The sequence below is a fragment of the Hyla sarda genome, chromosome 2 (genome assembly GCF_029499605.1).
Source record: "Hyla sarda isolate aHylSar1 chromosome 2, aHylSar1.hap1, whole genome shotgun sequence".
Classification (NCBI taxonomy): domain Eukaryota; kingdom Metazoa; phylum Chordata; class Amphibia; order Anura; family Hylidae; genus Hyla; species Hyla sarda.
The window spans coordinates 76,306,871-76,326,280 of record NC_079190.1 but is presented as its reverse complement, the minus strand read 5'-3'; the positions used below and the strand labels follow the sequence as shown (position 1 = coordinate 76,326,280).

Sequence of the window (19,410 nt, the reverse complement as noted above, 5' to 3'; positions counted from 1 at the left end):
CAATAAATCAAAATCTACTAAACTGGACAATTCCTTTAAGGAACTTGTTACAAAGTTTCTTTCGCAAACAAAATAGCAACAACATGAACAATAACAGAATGACAGGTATAAAAATACTGGCAAGCATGCACCATATGTATCACATGCAGGCACAGAAGCCTATGTACTTACACATTGGGGACTCTCTGTGTCTCTCATCAAGTTACAGGAGTCAGACACTTCCACCTGCTGCTGTTCGTGGGGGGAGAGAAGCGGGGATCCCTGGGTCACTTACAGCCCTCTCCCCCTCCCTGTGCCCCCCTCCTATGCTGTGGGAGCTCCTGCTCTGTTGCAGTCGGCTGCCCATTGCCCAGGCAGGGAGACAGGCATGGAAATATGATGCCCCTTTGTTTGTGCACAGCACACAGCCTTGCTCGCATTCTCTCTGCCAGGTTCTTCCTTCTCCTGACCGAGGGAGGAGGGCCAGTGACATCAGCCCAGAGCTCCATTGACGTCAGTGGAATCCCTGTATCTGCATCAGTGAGCTAAATATAGCCGCACAGAAGAAAAGACCAAAATAACTCTCATGCCTTTTGTGTCACAAGCCCCAGCAGTTCTTCCACAGACAACAATGGGGGCAGCTTGTATTTTTAGGCTCAGCCTGCACAAGGAGGACTAATTACAGACACTTGATGCCTGCCAAGTCCTTATCTCCCTAAAAATACGACTCAAGACGTCAGCTCCCATAATGCAGAATCTCCTCTCGTTTCTTTTTTTTACTACTTCTGCTTGTCGCCTACATTGGTGTAAGTGAGAGATAAAGCGGGTATCAGACTGGCGGTCTGTAGGTCTTTACTGTACTATAAAGAAAGGAGAATTCACGCAGACTATTGTAATACTCATGACGGCAAGCTTTAGGTCTTGTATACTCTAGGGAAGGTGAATATAGAGAGTAACGTACAAGCCACAGTAAAGTATGGTCACCAAGAAAGTGTGACTTATTCCCCTACACCATAATATGGTTACAAGATATGAGGTAGAAGCAGGGGCGTAGCTATAAGGGGTGCAGAGGTAGCAGTCACATCGGGGCCCTGGTGCCCAAGGGGGCCTCAAAAGCATATCTTCCCAAAAAGATACCAGCATTCGGCACATGGGGCCCTGTGGCAGATATTGCATCAGGTCCCAGTAGCTGCAAGTTACACCTCTGGATAGAAGGTAGGGGGCCAGGCACTGTACAACCCCGATTCAAAACACAGGGAGGGCAAGAAAGACTCTAAAACCCATCCCTCAACCACAGAGAGGGTCCCAAACTAATGGGACCACCCCACAGGGACACCTGATTCACTCCTGCCCTATAGAACTATCGAAATGGCTCTATGCAACAATTGTATTACAGTCCTGGCTCCTCTGCGACATTTACCTAAATTAAAAGTAGAGCAGTTTTGTGGTGATTCATCAAAGTCTGTACACCGAATTTATCAATTGTGGGCAGGGCTAAAAAAACGTGCCTGAGACTAGTCATGAGAATAACCATAACAAAATAACGAAACACAGAACAAACGATAACGGTAATGTCAATAATAGTAATGATGATAATAGTAATAACAATGATATTAATAATGAAATAAAGATAACACTAATTATGACACCAATAATACTAACAACAAAATGCCAATACTAACTACTGATATAAGAATAATAACATACTTACAGCTGTCAGAAGTGTGCCCAAAACCGCGACCAAGCCTATAGAGGGCCAAAAAGTCTGGCAGTAATCAAACAACCAATTAGCACATACCTCATCCTCACCGGACCATAGAAGAAAAAAATCGGCCTTAGTAATCTCGACTACCAAGAACCACACGGCCTTGGAGCTGCAGAGGCGTACCTTTGCCCAAGTAACAATCGCTCAACTAGCTGTGAAAATGTATCTGAACCTGGACAATAAATTGCTTAACATGTTAGTTTTAATGAGCCTTAACCTCTTACAAGGGCCCACCTATAAAAGGGCCAAAAACCCAAACAATAGCCTTTGATTCCCTACCATGACCTATGCCAGTGATGTTATTGCTCTGAAAACGTGTCAGTAACAATAATTACGCCGTGCATCCCCCTACTGACCTGGTAGTCAACACGGGTATACGACCGCCTTTGTGTCGATATTAATGTTCTGAGTGCTTAACAATAACCATAATTACGCAGTGCACTCCCCCTGCAGATGTGGCAGACATGATGGGTATACTACTACCTATATGTCAAATATTCTTGCTCTGAAGACTTACCAGAACCATGATTACTCAGTGCAACCCTGTAACAGGCATAACTGGTATACAACTGCCTGTGAGTCACGATATTAATGCTCTGAAGATGTGCCATTAACAATAAATGCAGTGCATCCCCCTGCAGACGTAGCAGGCATAACAGGTATACTACCGCCTATGTATCGTAATGTTCTTATTTTGAAGAGGTGTCGGTAACAATAACTAGCAGTCCATCCCCCTGAAGACGTGGCAGGCACTATAAATATAGCACTGCCTATGGGTGATGACGTTAATGCTTCTAAAAACATGTCAGTAACAATAACTATACTGTGCATCCCCCCTGCAGATGTGGCAGCTATTACGGATGTAGAACCGCCTATGAGTGATAACGTTATTGCTCCGAAAATGTGTCAGTAACAATACAATGTGTATCCCCCTGCAGACATGGCAGGCATAATGGGTATACAACCTCCTTTAAGTCGTGATGTAGTAGTTATGAAAACAGTTGTAAGGCAGAGGCTAAATATCACATACGAAGCTAATCCGAATGCTAACTAGTGAGCTAAACAGTTTTTTTGTTTGTGTGATACTAATCTTATTGATACAAAAGTGCACCAAATCGCCTGTAGTAATATATGTCTGGCAGTACAGCTAAACTAACAAATATTAACATACATGCGTGATTTCAAAAAGGTATCTAGCACATGGCATGGCTATAGTAATGTTCTATAACGTATAGTTTATCATAAGTATGCATGTAAAAATTCCATGGCATCGACATCTGTATATACCTATGAACCTATGTACAGTAAATCTATGCACAGCAATTGACATGAATGTGTATCTGATAAAGGCTACACACCTATGCGCAGTATAAGCTAAAATGCATGCACAGTGTAATAAGAACGTAAGTACAAGTAAACGCTATTGATATACACAGAGGAGCAGTACGAATACTATGAACATATGGCCAGTATAGAGTTATACACTTGTACCGTATAAATACTAAGAGCATATGAACAGTATAAATACTATGAGTGTAAGTACCGTATAAATGCCATGACATACAAATTCGTATGGATGATATGAGCAAATGTACTGAAAAATGCTATGAGCGGCTGTCCCCTATAATGATTTGTGAATGTACCATACCAATGCTATGAGTATTCACCGTGCAACTGCTATAAGCATATGCGCAGTATTCAATACTATAAATGCTACATGTATATGTGCAGTATGAATACTGTGAGCATTTGTAACCGTGTAAATGCACAGCATAAATTCAATGCACTAAATCACTATGGATACCAGGGGTGTCTAAACAGTAAAAGCTATGGCTTGTACAGTGTGAAAAACTATGAGCGTATGAACAGTGTGAGTTCCGTATGAATGTTATGAGCATACTACCATATAACTAATATGAGCTAATGTACCATAGGAATGCTATGAGTGACTATGCCCAATAATTATATATACACTTTTTTTTTTTTTGTTTGCTCTTTGAGCATGATAGAAATCGGTTTTGGTTTCTTTTTAGAGGCAAGTAATAAAATACAAGGTGATTTGGATGTTTCAGATCCTGCAATGCCTGCCGATCTGTTCACACAGAGGCATATTCACAGTGTAGGGTCCGTCCCAATGAGATCACCTTACCGTGGTGGGACGGTTCAAGCTATTTGGCCGCCAAATTGCAAGCTAAGTATCTCACTATTTCATTACTGCACCATAGCTGAACAGCTTTTCATGTTGTATCTATACACTCATGTTTTATCTTTATCTTTGTGCTAGCAGTGTGCTGCTGTATTCTCCTGTTGCTGTATATATTAAAAAAAAAATTAAATAATGGAAGGAAGCATGGAATCTTAAGCCACTGTATGTAAAATTACGCCTGCATCGTATGTTTATAACAGGCATATCCAGAATATAGTAGTATGCATTCCCTATAGCCTTATGTAAGTTAACGGTTCTAGCGGATGTACACGTGATATAGTGAAGTAATCACATAATAATGACAAATGCATAACATAAGTTATAGTGAACATATACCTGGAACGTGTTGTAGCAAACCTATTGATAGGGGGTGACGCAACAGGGACAGAGGGAAGTACTGGGATAAAACTTGTCAGTGCCACATGCTGATACACACAACTTTTATGATGTCTGTGACAACACTGCATGCTGAATGGTGCTGTGCCTGGGCGGCAAGCTGAACCAGATGTGGCTGCACATACAGTTAAATCTTGCCGCGCCGCACACAAAGGCCCTCGGCAGCAAAGTCCGGCCCGCTACCTGCTGCCTCGCCACCCCCTGTACCTTAAAATTTATTGTGGACCTTGCCACTGCTGATGGCGGGCGGCCAAGCAACCCGCCGGGAGGCAGCAGACCACCCATCCTCAATGATGCTATGAACAGCTACTCCAAGAAGTTAAGCGGCCTCCGGAGCTTGGAATTTTGGCGGGAGATCAGAAACGCTGCTGCAAACGCACGATATGCCCTGCCAGGATGCAGGAGCGCGTTCTATAATCACACGCCCCTCCCACAAATACAGCCTTAATAGGCTTTCACATGGCTCACAGACTTTGATGAATAACCACAGAACTGCTCTACTTTAATCTAGGTAAATGTCTTCCACTTTCTCCACGACTAATAATGGCTAAAACTCAGATTTGATGAATTCCCCTCATCGGGTAGACTAGATGGGCTGCATGGTTCTTATCTGCCAACACATTCTATGTTTTTATATACACAACGAACATGTACATTGTGCCAAAATTGTTGGATTTGTGCCAAATTTGCTACATTTTGTATCTCTACATTTTAAATTAGGCTTTGGTATGGATCTGTGACTACCTTTTTATACATCAGTGTCATATTGAAAGTTAGGGCTGTTATTTGTATAAATAGGGAACACTACCATGTCAAGTTATGTAACCTCCCATTGGAAATTTTTAAAACGTAAAGTGGCATTTTATCAAACTGGCCAAGGCTACACTGACAGACTATATCCTAAAGTGTACCTGTCAGATCCCACAAAAAAGAATTAAAAAGGAGTCGTGCAGTGAAACACAAGTTATCCCCTGTCCAAAAGATAGGGGGTAAGTTACAGATTGTGGGGGGTGTGACAGCTGGGACCCCTCCTAAACACCCCCTTCATGTATCTCTGTGCAGGGGTCGGCACGCCCCTTCCAGCAGACTGACAGGGCCCAGTTCAGGAGATTGCGGGGGGGTGGTGGGGGGTCGGGTTGGTTCCAGCAGTCAGACCCCCACAATCTATAACTTATCCCCTTTGGATAGGGGATAAGTTATGTTTCACTCCAGAACTCCTTTAATATGTTACTCAGTACCTAATCCTGACCATATACCTGAATGGAGGGGGCGTGACATCACGTCCCCAGTCCCAGAAACCCAGAGGTTTCCGAAACTGGAGATTCAGCACCCTCATAGAAAGTGGGTGCTGCAGGGAGAACGCGGGGGGTAAAATGTTTTTGCTCGGAATACCCCTTTAATAATTTTAAATAGTAACAACATATAAAAAGCTGTTGGCTGAATTATATCAGTGTTTCCCAACCAGGGTGCCTCCAACAGTTGCCAAAGGCTGTCCGGGCATGCTGAGAGTTGTAGTTTTGCGCCAGTTTGAGGCACCCTGGTTAGGAAACACTGCATGCGGACAACAATTATGTATGTGACCAGCTTTTTGGCCATGAACACAAAGTAAAAAAAAATAAAAATAGTAAGATAAAAATCAGTGTAACATCTGTCTGCTGCAATAATATACTACAGCTCTAAATAAAAAAAATAAAAATTCTATTCTGTTTCCAGAGTGGATCTTATCGATTGAGCTGCTTTTGTAATCTCTTTTTCACACAGTAAAAGTTGAGCAAACACGGGGACCCCAGATCCTGTTCTGTGACGCACTGCACGCATAAACTTTCCTCTGTGTTGTGTGCTCGCCTTTATAAACACGCTACAAGTTCCAGTGGTTTGACTGTTTACATTGTACATGACTCACTTCATAAGGCTCCGCGCACAGCTCGGGGAATTCTTTGCGCTCAACTTTTATTTCAGGGATTCAGCTGCTTGGTGAAAATTATGTGTTCGGGTAAAGTCGCAGAAGTTAAAGTAAAAAAAAAAAAAAACAAAAAAAAAAAGACTCAAAATGGTATTAAAAATGTGACATTTTCTCTTAAAGCTGACTGTATTCTACTGTATTTTTGGCAGATAAGTGACAATATTGGACCCTCCAAAGCTGGCCATATACAGAATATAGATATAAGACAAATGTTATTTTAGCCACCTTTTCGATCACCCCATACACAAGGCTCAGCCAAAGGTACACGAGTATAAAAGGCGGGGAGAAAGAGGCAGCCAAGAACAAAAGGATTTGGCATGTTAAAATTGAATATGCCTAACCCCTTCTTTCCACAGACTTCTGTCCTTGGGGGATAGTCGGCAGGGCTGGTGCAAGGATTTTTGCCACCCGAGGCAAAAGCTAAATTTGTGCCCCCCCTTGACTCCGCCTTTGACGTGCCCCACCTTACTACTGGGGAGAAACATTAACAACTTCATATCCTCACCATCCCTGCGGGCAGAAACTTCCCCCAGGTTATGGTAAGGAAGAAGATTTTACCATATATAATGTGTTACCATGCGTTATGTAGAAGGTAAAATCTCATGATTGGTTCCCTTTAACTTGTTGATACATATGGTACATCCCCCCACGAAGCCTAACTAACTGGAATACAGTTGTGTTATCATGGCAGTGGTTCTTTCTGAGACACATCCATATTGTCCAATCTGTATACCTTACTTAAAAACACGCGTGACTGATATTCCAGCAGTTCCCAGATGGAGAGTTATGATGTCATAGCAGCATACCTGATGGAAAGCAAATTAAGATGTCACAGTAGTTCATCTGATAAAAATACATCTGTGATATTATAGGCAAGGCCATATTTACGGCTCATGCAGCCCTAGACTCTAGGACTGAATATAGTACAGGATGATGATTTCACTAGAGTCAGAGTTTTTCATGCACATCTGTCACATACGCAGCAAAAAACACCGTAAATACATCCAGATTTTTTTGCAGTTTCACCATGGCTCTCACACTTAGGACCGGTAGCTGTCCTAAGGTTTTGGACTGTCTCGGGCAGCCTGGCAGCACAAGGTGTTGGGCCCACTAAAGTTCTGTTGTTGGGATAATTATGTATTAATTGTTATTGTGCCTTTAAGGGTGTTACCCATGAGACCCTGCAGTGAACCCCATGGGACCCTGCCAGCCAATGAGACCCCAAAAGTCTCCCTTGTATAATGAGGTACGGGGGAGGAGTTAGTCAGTTCACCCTAGTGTGGCTCCTGAGCAACAGCTTGGCTCAGGTGTGCTGTGCGTCGTGTGCTCTGAGGAGAGGCCTATTTCTACTCTAATCTCTATCCTGGTCTTCCTGCAAGAAAATACTCCTGTGTGGGAAATTTATGCCCCTGCTTAGAAAGCTACAGTATATTGGCAGGAGCCTAGCTACCAGAATTCATTCAGTCAACTACTACAAGTCTCAGAACAGCAACAGGGCTCCCAAGGTGTTACGCTGCACACTCGCACCAAAGGCCAGTTGTCTATTCAATTCCACCTGCATCTACTCAGTAAAGACCATAGTCTGTAACCTGATGTCAGTGTGTTTATTTGCTCATAGTGTTTGGCCCAGGAGAAGCTGCCTCCAACCTCAGACCATGTATAGCATAACTGTGCCCTGGCATCACAAAGTGATCAGGTACTCTTATTAAAAAGGGTACTCAGCTGCCCAGCTGCCGGAGCTCAGCCAAAGGGGGAAGGGAAATTTGTTCCAGGTTATATCATGGTGGCAGCAGCTACATCAAAAGTTTTTGTCATTTAATTTCTACTCACTGAAGTGCTGTCCCCCCTCAACACTGCTGCCCTAGGCACAGGCCCTTGGGTTCCTAATAGAAAATACAGCCCTGATCATAGGAGTTACACGAGAATAACTCAGTTGTAATGTCACAGTGGTTTACCTGACTAAAACCTGTGTGTGATAATATAGCAGTGTACCTGATGAAAAAAGAAGAAGAAGAAATCCCGGCACCAACGGCTTGGATGCATATAAAAGGATTTATTTGTAATACAGCATATTACATACACGTAACAAGACGCATTTCGGCTATTGCAGCCTCTCAAGGCTGCAATTGCCCGAAACGCATCTTGTTACATGTATGTAATATGCTGTATTACAAATAAATCCTTTTATTTGTATCCAAGCCGTTTGTGCCGGGATTTCTTCTTCTTCCATTGGATTTATATGATCCACGAGTACAACGCACTGTATCCTGGTGCCGTCCTTGTCTACACAGTATCTGATGAAAATACATTCCTGCTGTCACTAAGCTTTCCAGGTTGACAAGCTTTTGATATCACAACACACTTGTGATGTCATAGTCACTCAACGAACAGTAATCTAGTTGTGATGTCACAGCAGCTGACATGACTGAAACCCTCCATCATGTAAGGACCCAGAGGACAGAAGACATTAAAGGCGTACTCCAGCCCTAATACATCTCATCCCCTATCCAAAAGGATAGGGGATAAGATGTCTGATCGTGGGGGTCCTGCCGCTGGGGACTCCCGCAATCTGACATCTTAAAGCTGTGTTGACAAAAAAATTAAGTTTCTGCTCTTGGTCCTTAAGGTCGAAGTAGGTTTTTATTTAATTTTTTTAAATTAATAATAATAAAGGTCATAATAATTATTTATATTGTGCACACAGATTCTGCAGTGCTGTACACTCAAATAGGTCCCTGCCCCATTGGGCTCACAAACTAAATTCACCTATTAGTATGTTTTTGGAGTATGGGAGGAAACCAGAACACTCAGAGGGAACCTGCGCAAACACAGGGAGAACGTACAAACTCCTTGCAGATGTGGTCCTTGGTGGGATTTGAACCCCAGTGCTGCAAGGCAACAGTGCTAACCACTGAGCCACCGTGTTAAAGAGGTTATCCAGGGAAAAAACTTTTTTTTATATATCAACTGGCTCCAGAAACAAATTTGCAAATTACTTCTATTAAAAAATCTTAATCCTTTCAGTACTTATGAGCTGCTGAAGTTGAGTTGTTCTTTTCTGTCTAAGTGCTCTCTGATGACACCTGTCTTGGGAACGGTCCAGAGAAGAAGCAAATCTCTTCTACTCTGTGCAGTTCCCGAGATGTCAGCAGAGAGCACTGTTGCCAGACAGAAAACAAAAACAACTTCAGCAGCTGATAATTATTGGAAGGATTAAGATTTTTTAATAGAAGTAATTTACAAATCTGTTTAAACTTTCTGGAGCCAGTTGATATACATTTTTTCCTCATGAATACTCCCTTAAGGGGGTAAAGAGTAACTCCATTGAGGCATATGGATATCTTACTAGAATGGATCACCTCTATGTGCCTAACTGTCGGACAGCCCTGTAAGAACATCACCCGCTCCAACACATTCATGCATTACAAGGACATGTGATACTAGGTTACATTTGTTTGTGTCTGGAAGAGGTTTCCTCCAGTAATAACAGCCAATTGTTGGGGTAGTAAAGCTTTCTTATCCATATATTTACATCTTCCATAGTATTTAATTTTGCTTTCACCAAGGATTTTAGTCTAGTTTAGTGGAGGAATTAATAGCTATATCTCTAGTGGTCTAAGATTTTAAAGGAGGTAATGATATTAACATTTGTTGGTCTAGGCTAGTTAACCAGTAAATGATCACGTGGTTAGTCTATGGCAGTAGTGAAGGTGCTGATCGCAACATCCCTAGTGGTCTGGAGTCGGGAAGGGATCGATTCCTAGGAGTATCTGTATTCTCTTGGAACAAAGTCTTGTAGAAAATTGTGCACCTTTTTCTGTATTTTATACCCACTACTGGTTTTGGCTAAAATACTGACCAAATGAAGACCATATACTGACCAATACACTACATGCAAGGCAAATTCACCATTTATATTTGAATATTTATATCTATAGATCTAAGTGTTTATGAATCAGATAATAGTAAATAAACACTGCAAATTGTTTGGCTTAGATCTGAAAGGACAACAAAATGTTAACTAAAAGACTGGAAGACGATTGAGAGAGTTAAGTGTTGGTTTGGCTCCGGATCTTCCTCTTTTGGGAAGGGTTTCCTCTTTTTTAACCACACATTCTATTATATTTCACCCTTATGCCAGTGTTTACTCATCATATGAATATTGCTAACTTCCTCCGCTCATAATCCTCTATCTTATTTTTAGTAGTGAAAGTGACAAGAAAGGAAACATAGTGATGCAGCATTTATATAAAAAGATTATTGAAGCCAAATTCCATTGCTTTCTCTTCAATAGCAATAATGTAAGCAGAAATGACAACTATTCATACGCACAATAATGTAGATCAAGGGCTTCTTACGAAATATAAGTGAATGAGCATATGCACAGTCACCTTTCTAGTAATATATAAAAAAAAATGTAAAAAAAACCTTCTACCAAGCAGTATACTGTATGTTTTTTTTTTCTCTCTCTTCTATGGAAGTTTACGTATGACATTTGCTGCTACTTGGCATCCTTTATAACTTTATGGTGAACTTATGATCAAGACCGCAGTCGTTGAAACATGTCAAGTATATTGTCTGTACTGTAACATGCTTTTAAGAAGATTTAACCAATAAAGATTTGAAGAGCTCCATGTTGGATTTTTGTTGTTAGGTATATGGAGAAGGTATAGGCCAGGAACTCCCCTATGGCATTCCCCCTCCCAGACACTGCAAAGAGTTGTATTCTATCCAAAGTCCTTTCACTGGACTGAGATCCCTGCTCTGGCATCTCACATACACTGAACACAGTGTTGCCCCACCTCTATCACCAATCTATAGGACTCTGATATAAGTTAAGTAACCAAACACAACCAAAAGGTCACAGCTGCATCCCTGTTTTTATTACCTCTGGAGACTAAAAAGTATATTTTTAAAAGGTGAACCTGTAGTTTAAAAACTAAAATAAAAAACAAACAACAAAACCCTTGTGTGACCCAAAGACACATCAAAAATTTTGATCAGTCAGGGTCTAAGTGATCAGACCCCGACCAATTACTAGAAACTAATGGCATGGCTGAGCACTTCTTTTCCCGCCCGTGACTGTAATGGGCTCATAACCTTACATTGCAAGTCTGTCCCTGTCATGTGCCTCATAACCAGGAGAGAACATGCTTAGCCGTCTTTTCACTCATTCTAGTGATTAGTCATGGTCCAAACACCCAGATCCCAATCGCTTAAAGCTTTCCTTACAATGTGTCAAACATTTAATCGTAGGTGTTTCACTGTATTTTTTTACTTCTTATGTATCAGGTTATGGAGACTTTGGGTGAAGTGTCAGAATTTTGGGCAATTTTGGGTAATTTAAAACAAGTTTCGGAGGGTCTTAAAAAGTGACTCAGTGATGTCACCTCTGGCCAGGTCACATGATTAGCGAGTTACATTTAATTAACTTGTGACAGAATGAGTCACATCTGTGAATGATGGAAGCGTTAGTTATTAATTAAAAACAGCAGCTGATACTAAGAATTCACTCTTAGGCACAGAGCCCATTTAATTCCTGCTATAGTATTGTGTGGCAGTTGGCTTAACCCTATGTGAGCTATGTGAGTCAGTGACATCATCCTTTGATGTCAGCAATGATGATCTTTGACCCAAAGAACGTGTGCTCATGTGATAGATCAGACGTGGAATAGTTGCAGATTAATAAATAAAAAAATCTACAGCAAAGTAAAAACGTGCCCAGATATTAAGACATGCCTTGAATTTTTATGCAAAGAGCTATGCACCATTGAAGTTCACAGCAAAAACATACAGATTTTACAGATAATTTCAGGCCTTCCCTACAGCATGTGTGTACATGCTTTTCCTCAGGATTCCAAGTATTTTTTTTTATCTCCATTTTCCTTTCCAGCACTGAAGTAGAAGACTTTTTGTTAATATGTAAATGAGGCTCAAGTTCCCCAGCATGGCACGAGCCAAGGGTTACCCCCAAATGGGGGTAGGCGTTTGCAAAGGAGCATGGAGGTATTGAACAAGAGGGTAATCCTGAACTTTTGGCCTGCTGGTAGACACCCCCTGGGCACTTGAACCTCAAGAATGTTGACTAAGAAGTTTACTCTGATTAGTACAGAACATATGCCTTTGACCTATCTTGTAATCCCAGCTATTTAGGGGCTAGCAACCATAGGCATTGTTGGAGCATTTTATATATACCCTTAATTTAAAAGATGACTGTACATTATCATACCTATATATCAGAGAATACCTCTGACATACAGAAGAAATGAGGGGTGCACAAAGCCTAATTTCCAAGAACCGTTTTGGCTAACCTCATTGACCAGCCCGGTTCTCACAGGACTAGACTACTTAGGCCATGTTACAGGCTACAGGGCAGCTAATCTCTCTCTATCCACTACCATTAGCTTTTCACAGGGCTGATGTCTATTTTGAGAATACTAAGGTTTCATAGAGCCTACTAATCACTTTCACTACCTGGTTCATAGGCTTCCTCTCCATGGCGACTCTCAAGCCATGCTGTTCAGTCCCCAGCCCACCAGCACTTTTATTGGTATACAAGCTTAGGTTTACTGCTACCATAGGGCAAATAAATAGTTCTCTTGGCACCTCACTGAGACTAGCCTCTCCCTCCTGGAAGACAAAGACCATGTGATTTCTGTCTTGTTCACAGCCTCCCCTCCCTGTGTGAGGATCTTGCTGGTAGAGAAACCCCAGTGTCTCCTCAGCACATAATGCTGCTCTTTGCCTTCTGTAGATCTAATCACTGACTGCTGCTATTCAGAGCATAGCATGTATTTATTGCTGGGGGAAGGATAGTTAGAAAGAAAAACACATGTACAGTATGTGCTGCTGCTCATTGTTTACAACAACACAGCATGCACACAGATAGCAAAAGCAATTGCGCATCCAAAATAGAAAGTAGTAAAGAGACGGTGACTCACCCGATCTTCATAGCATCATCTTTATTGTTAAACGATACTTACATCATTGCGGGGGGGGGGGAAGACATACAGGGGGTACAGGAGAAATGAGGCTACAGCAGTCGTTCCGCACTAGTGCTTCATCGGGCCTCTGACTGCACTGACTAATGGGAGTTGTAGTCTGGGCTGCAAGCAAGGAAAACCAATATTCAGGAGACAACAGGGGCCACATGAGCTGGCAGAATCACATGGATAACTACAGGGGACACAGAAAAGGTATTGTGGTGTCTTTGGGGCATTTTTTATTTTTCTTTACTTCCCCAGAGCACCCCTTTAAATGGGTATTCCAGGATTCAAAAACATTTTATCTGTCTGTATTAAGATGTTTTGGCCCCGCAATAGGTAATTGTGCAGCATAAGTATGACTAAAGTGTAACAAGTCTCTTCACCACAGTTAGCCAACCTGTGGAGGCCATCCTACCTCACAAGCAACACAAAAGAGTGCGTAAAAGCATATGACTTTCAGGTGATTATAACTGCAACTTAAAAAGGGAATTGTGACCAACCCCCATACATTTATCCTGAAGTTTCTTAACTTGCCACCATGTGCTATAAAGAGCATATATATGGATTCTGCACAGAGGATTTCAGTAAAGTAACACCCTGTTTTCATGTTAGAATTGTTTTTGGAGCATTACTGCTGCACAGACCATTACGGGTACATTGCCAGACACTTCAAGTTTTTCCTGGGCTCAAAAGAACTTCCTAAACTGTGTTAGACCCCACCCTTACAAAGTTACACAGGCTCACAGGGGACCCACCATGTTAGCAGGACCATCCAGCCATTTGTGACACTATGATAGACTTTGCCAGAGGGGATAGTACACTCAGCTGGCCTGTAAACCCTCACACATCCTCTTTACAGGAACTGTACTTACAGTGTGGTGGTGTTCAGTTAATGTATAGGTAGGTGTGTGATGTTCTAAGAAAGCACAGGGTTTCTGGATTACCCCCATCACTCCCTACTTGGTTTCCAGCACTGTACATCAGTCATGCAGGGAGGGGTGGGGGAGGGAGTAAGTGTGCATGCTGCAGCTGAGCTCGGCTTCGATGGCACCTGAGCAAAACAGCCATCAGCTAAGAGACACATAATTTATTTTATCTCCTTATGAACTATCTATCCTTGTTTACGGCTCTGGGCACGATACACAAGTGACAGATTTTCTTAAAAAGGTCAAAATGGCACTCAAATGGGGATTTACACTTTACAGCAAAATATTCCTGAAGGGGTTAAAAGTTTTTTTGTTTTTTTCTTTTTCCCCTTAGCACTGAAATGTAAGTACTTGTCAACAGGGTGGATTATATGGACACCTTGACAGGCTTTATAACATCTGCGCTGGTAAGCCCAGGATAACCGTAATAAAACAAAAAGGGGAATTTTAGGTTTAGAGAAGAATTGTTTGAAAAGCAAGATGGTTAAGGTAAATACAAAGTCTATACGATATGCTATTTCAGCAAACACAGAATGGGATGGATATAAATACGGTACATATAACACCAATAATAATTATAGTAATGTAAGGCTAAAACAAAAATAACAAAAACAAAAAACCCTACACTTTTGTATTGAAAAGACACTCGCTGTGGATTAGTGCCTAAGACTACAATGACCACAATTCTCTAGAAGGCAACTAATTTGATGTCGGAGTAGTTGGATGTAGATAGGGCTGCTATTGTGCTGGACAATGCTCCTTCTTCCGGCTTGAGAACATGTACCAGGCCCCTGTATGAAGGTTAGGGAACACACAGGGGATTAGTGGGATCTGGTCGCATACAGGTTGCTAGGCAGCCAGCCTTCTCTTATTCCCAGCTAATTCCTCAGCGTTTCCTGAGGCCAGGAGAGAGTGTATTATTTACAAGAAATTCATGCACCTGCTTGTTTTGAATCGCACTGTATTTGTTCTTTGCGGATAAAATCGGTGCCAGGAGAAGAAAGCGCCATCCGCTTGTTACTATGGTTTGATGCTTCGGAGACACAGTTTGAAAAAGATAAAATATCAGTAATTTTTATATAGTTCCAATATATTCTGCAGCACTTTACAATGTAGAGGCTAAACGTGGTGTCGGACGGGGTAATGTGTGGAATTAACCTTATCGTGACGCCATGGAGTGGTTAACCTATACACCACCCGATGTAGACCAGCTTCACCTGTGCCAGGCATGGGGCAAATAATCACTCCGACATAAGGTTACGGTTAACAGGCTTACTTTACTGAGGTAGACAAGGTGTTAAAGTTCATAAAGCTCGGATTGGCACCAAGGAGATGCAGGGTGAACTTAGGGAAGCTTATTAGCTTGCTGGGACTAATAGTTGTAATTGTGTTGACTGATGCAGCCCAGGCATGAATTTAGTAATTAACAAACTGACTTGACTGACAACTTAGACTGGACTGGACATCAGCAGAATCCCCAATACTTTTAGTTCCTACAGTCAGGCTTTGATTTTCACCCACGGTGCAAGGGGTTAACTTGTAGTGGATGCGTGGTTTCTGGACTAGGCCTCAGGCCTCCTTCAGGAACACCAGAAAAAACTCCTCAGATCCTCACTTCACTGTGCCTCAGCTCTAAGAGAGAGCTGAACCCTGACCTCACTATATAAGGGGGACAATTTAGAGAGGCCCCATTGGGCTGATAAGTCACCTGTTCACCACTGCATACTCCCCCTAACAACAAGGTCCTTAACAACAATAGATTTCTTAAGGTAACAGTGCATAGAAAATACAATACACTAACCATCATGTAACATGACATCCTATATAGTGCATTATAGAAAGTTCTGAGGAGAGGGGACCCATGACTGAGCAGCATCTGCCACACAGGATGGGCAGGAGTAAAGAAGAGCACAGGATTCTGTACTGGGTCACCACATAAGTGTGCTTACAAGTTGAGAAGTTACATAGTAACAGACTTACTAACTATTTCTATAAGAATAGTGAAGGTCCTGCTAACAAGAGCTTACAATCTATGAGGGAACAGGGGTGAAATCAGAGGAGTGAAGGACCTGATCACAGAAGCTTACAATCTATGAGGAAATAGGCAGGGGACACAAGAGGAGTAAGGGTCCTGATCACAGGAACTGATAGTCTATTTGGAAATGGGGGGGGGGGGGGGGGGACTTTTGTTAAAGGCAAATGACCAGGTACCCTGCTGGTATGTGTAAAAATACAAAATTAATTACTGTCAAAAGAATAAATCATGTTATAAGGATTAAGGTATAGGTAGGATGGGCGTGATAAAAGGAAATCACTTTAAAATGTCCCTGCAACATTTTAAAAGTTGATCTGTTGGGAGTAGAGTGCTCGGACCACCATCGATCTCTAGTTATAACCAGGGGAGGCGTGTAATTATGAGATTCTATATTACTGCACTAGATGAGCCCCATAGACTTATATTTGAGCTTGTCTTGCGCAGCGAGATGGAGCACATAACTGTACGCTAAGAATAAGTTGGAATAGTGACCTAGGCCTTGTTCTTGCTGAGGAACCAGAATAATGGCCCCAAGGGATAACAGATCTTTTATACCTGAGCTGAGCCTCATGTTTGCATTTTCTGATCCTAGATCTGTAATGAGATATCTTTGAGGAGGAGGGAAGGCAAACTCAACTCTGAAGCCGAACTCCAGAGAGTTCAGAACAGATTTTTTTTTTTTTTTTTTTTTTTAATCGTTCGCCCACTGGCGACAAAATCGAGAGAGTCTTCCCCCCCACCACCTGAAGATAGTCATTGTTTTTTAGAAGAAGAGTTTGAGGAAGAATCCTCTGCTCTTGCCTCCCTTTGGGTACCTCCATCTACCTGTTTTCCCTTTCCTTTATACTGCTTGTTTTGACAAAAAGGAGCAAAAATGTGTTTTTTGTTTGGTAGATTTTTCTTCAGGTAAGAACTTTTATTAAATAGATGATTTTCTAGTTGTTCAAGCCAGATGAACAAGGATCTTGTTATCTTAGTAGTCGCAATATTGGGGTTAATTGGGGCAATATTTGAGCTATCCTCAAATGGTAAGGATGTTGTAACGCCGAGCGCTCCGGGTCCCGCATCCATCCTGGAGCGCTCACGGCGTGTATCCTCCTGCAGTGCCCCGGTCTGTCCCTCTGACCGGGAGCGCTGCTGCTACAGTGCCGCCAGCGGGGATGCGATCCGCGTGGCAGCACAAGTCCGCCCGCGGGTCGCATCCCGTTCCACTTACCTCCGTCTGCCTTCTGTGTCCTGCCGATGTGCGCGGCCCCGCTCCCTAGGGCGCGCACGTGCCGGCTCTCTTAAGTTTAAAGGGCCAGTGCACCATTAATTGGTGCCTGGCCCAATTACTGTTAAAATGTATAAAAAAACACCACTTCCCCTTACTGTCCTTGCCGGATCTTGTTGCCTAGTGCCTAGAAAAAGCGTTTCCTGAGTGTCCATTGCCTTTGTTCCCAGAACCTTTGCTGTTGCCCCTGACTACGAACCTTGCCACCTGCCCTGACCTTCTGCTACGTCTGACCTTGCCTTGACCTTTTGTACCGCGCCATCTCAGCTGCCAGAGGGGTTGAGTCGCTACCGGGTGGAACGACATGGGGGTTACCGCCGCAGCAAGTCCATCCCGCTTTGCCGCAGGCTCTGATGAATACCAGTAACCCCTTAGACTCCTTTCCCCTGGTACGGCCCAAGCCATCACCTCTCTGGCACAGAGGATCCACCTCCAGTGTCCTCACCATCCGCCAGTCCGGATCCTGACAGATGTCTTAACCACTTTAGATGCTTGTACATCAACTTTTGAACTTTTGGAATTTCATTCCATAATTTTGTATCCTCCGTATTAAATGGAAATCTGGAACGGAATTCCTCGGAAAGTAACAGCCTTTCCTCAGGTTCTTTCCATTCCTCAAGAATGAGATCCTTACTTTGTCATGAATGGTGAAAACTTTTTTTTTTTTTTTTTTTTTTAATAAAGGTTTCCAACCCACAAACATGAGATCTTGGATAGAGGTGGCGGTTTCAGGAATGTTTATAGCATTTCTGCCGCAATAACTAGAATTTCCGTGTCCTCAGCATACAAAATGACTGTTGTCTCAGATTTTTCACAGGTTGCAATGCGGCCGAGACCCAACTCACTAGTCAGCTGATGATAGGGAGCCTGTCTGCTTCAATGGGTGGAGCGATCGCTTGGTGGGAGAGAGAGATCAATCTGCAACTAATGCAACAGCTGTAGGCACCCTGAAAACCACAGGTCTTTTGAATGGATGCAGCTCATTTATGTTTCAATGGGTGGGGTGGCTGAGGGAGGAAAATGGAATTGTGGGATTTGTAGTAAAAAAAAAAAAAGGAAACAAACAGGAAATACCAGTTCACAAAAAGCTAGCCACAGTGTTATGGTAATCTCACAACATAGCCATTTATCTCCAAGACAAGCGCAGATCCTTCCTAAGCATGTCCATTACTGTCTGGCAGGTACGTACTAAAATCACCTTATGGTGGATAACCCCTTTAACCTATCCATACAGGTTTTACATCGGGGCTTATTATATCCTTCATGCAGTATAATAGCACAAACCCCACATTTTGTAGATTTAACTTTGGGTTCCTTTTTCTTTAGGTTTTCTTCGGGGCCTCCTTGTCTCCCAAAAATGAGAAGGAAATCCATAAGAACAGGGAATTATAAAAACAATATCCCCCCCCCCCCCCCAAAAAAAAAACAAATTACGTGTACGCCCAATGGGTCAGCTACTCATTGGGTTTCTGGGTCCTGTGGGCTCCAGAGATGGAGAGCGGCAGCGCCCGTACTACCCATGGCCAGAGAATGTTGGATAGACCTGGGCTTCTTCCAGGGTTTGAATTTGGCGCCCGCCTCCTGCAATCTGAATTCCGGCGTCTTTCACTTTTGATCTCCAGCCAATCACGAGGACACAGGCATGTGACATTACCTGCACGTGCGCAACGTCCCCGCCGGCAGAGCCGGAAGCAGCCAGGGGAACCGGGAAGCAGAGGCCGGCCAGATAACGAGGTCCCCTGCATAGACTCCTGGAGCGCCGCAGGGGACCAGAACGGGACCGGAGAGGTGCCCATGGGATAGGCTACGACCGGCACTGGAAAGAGAGGGAGGCAGATTGCGACCGACTCACCCCGCCTGAGCTCCACCATACAAAGCCCG

The 19,410-nt window shown here is 42.8% G+C and overlaps 1 protein-coding gene and 1 long non-coding RNA gene across 3 annotated transcripts in view; one reads left to right on the top strand and one right to left on the bottom strand.

The window, feature by feature from the left end:
- The window catches only part of NR4A1 (nuclear receptor subfamily 4 group A member 1), a 64,319-nt gene extending 63,923 nt beyond the window's left edge, over nt 1–396 (bottom strand). For both annotated transcript variants that reach the window (XM_056562121.1, XM_056562122.1), the window contains exon 1: nt 172–396. The gene's annotated coding sequence lies outside the window, so the exon portion shown is untranslated. The remainder of the gene's footprint in view (nt 1–171) is intronic.
- Nucleotides 1–10,928, top strand: part of LOC130358627 (uncharacterized) — a 64,699-nt gene extending 53,771 nt beyond the window's left edge. The window contains exons 3-4 of the long non-coding RNA XR_008889589.1: nt 10,514–10,610; nt 10,791–10,928. This is a non-coding gene — a long non-coding RNA (uncharacterized LOC130358627). The remainder of the gene's footprint in view (nt 1–10,513; nt 10,611–10,790) is intronic.
- The last annotated feature ends 8,482 nt before the right edge of the window (nt 10,929–19,410 follow it).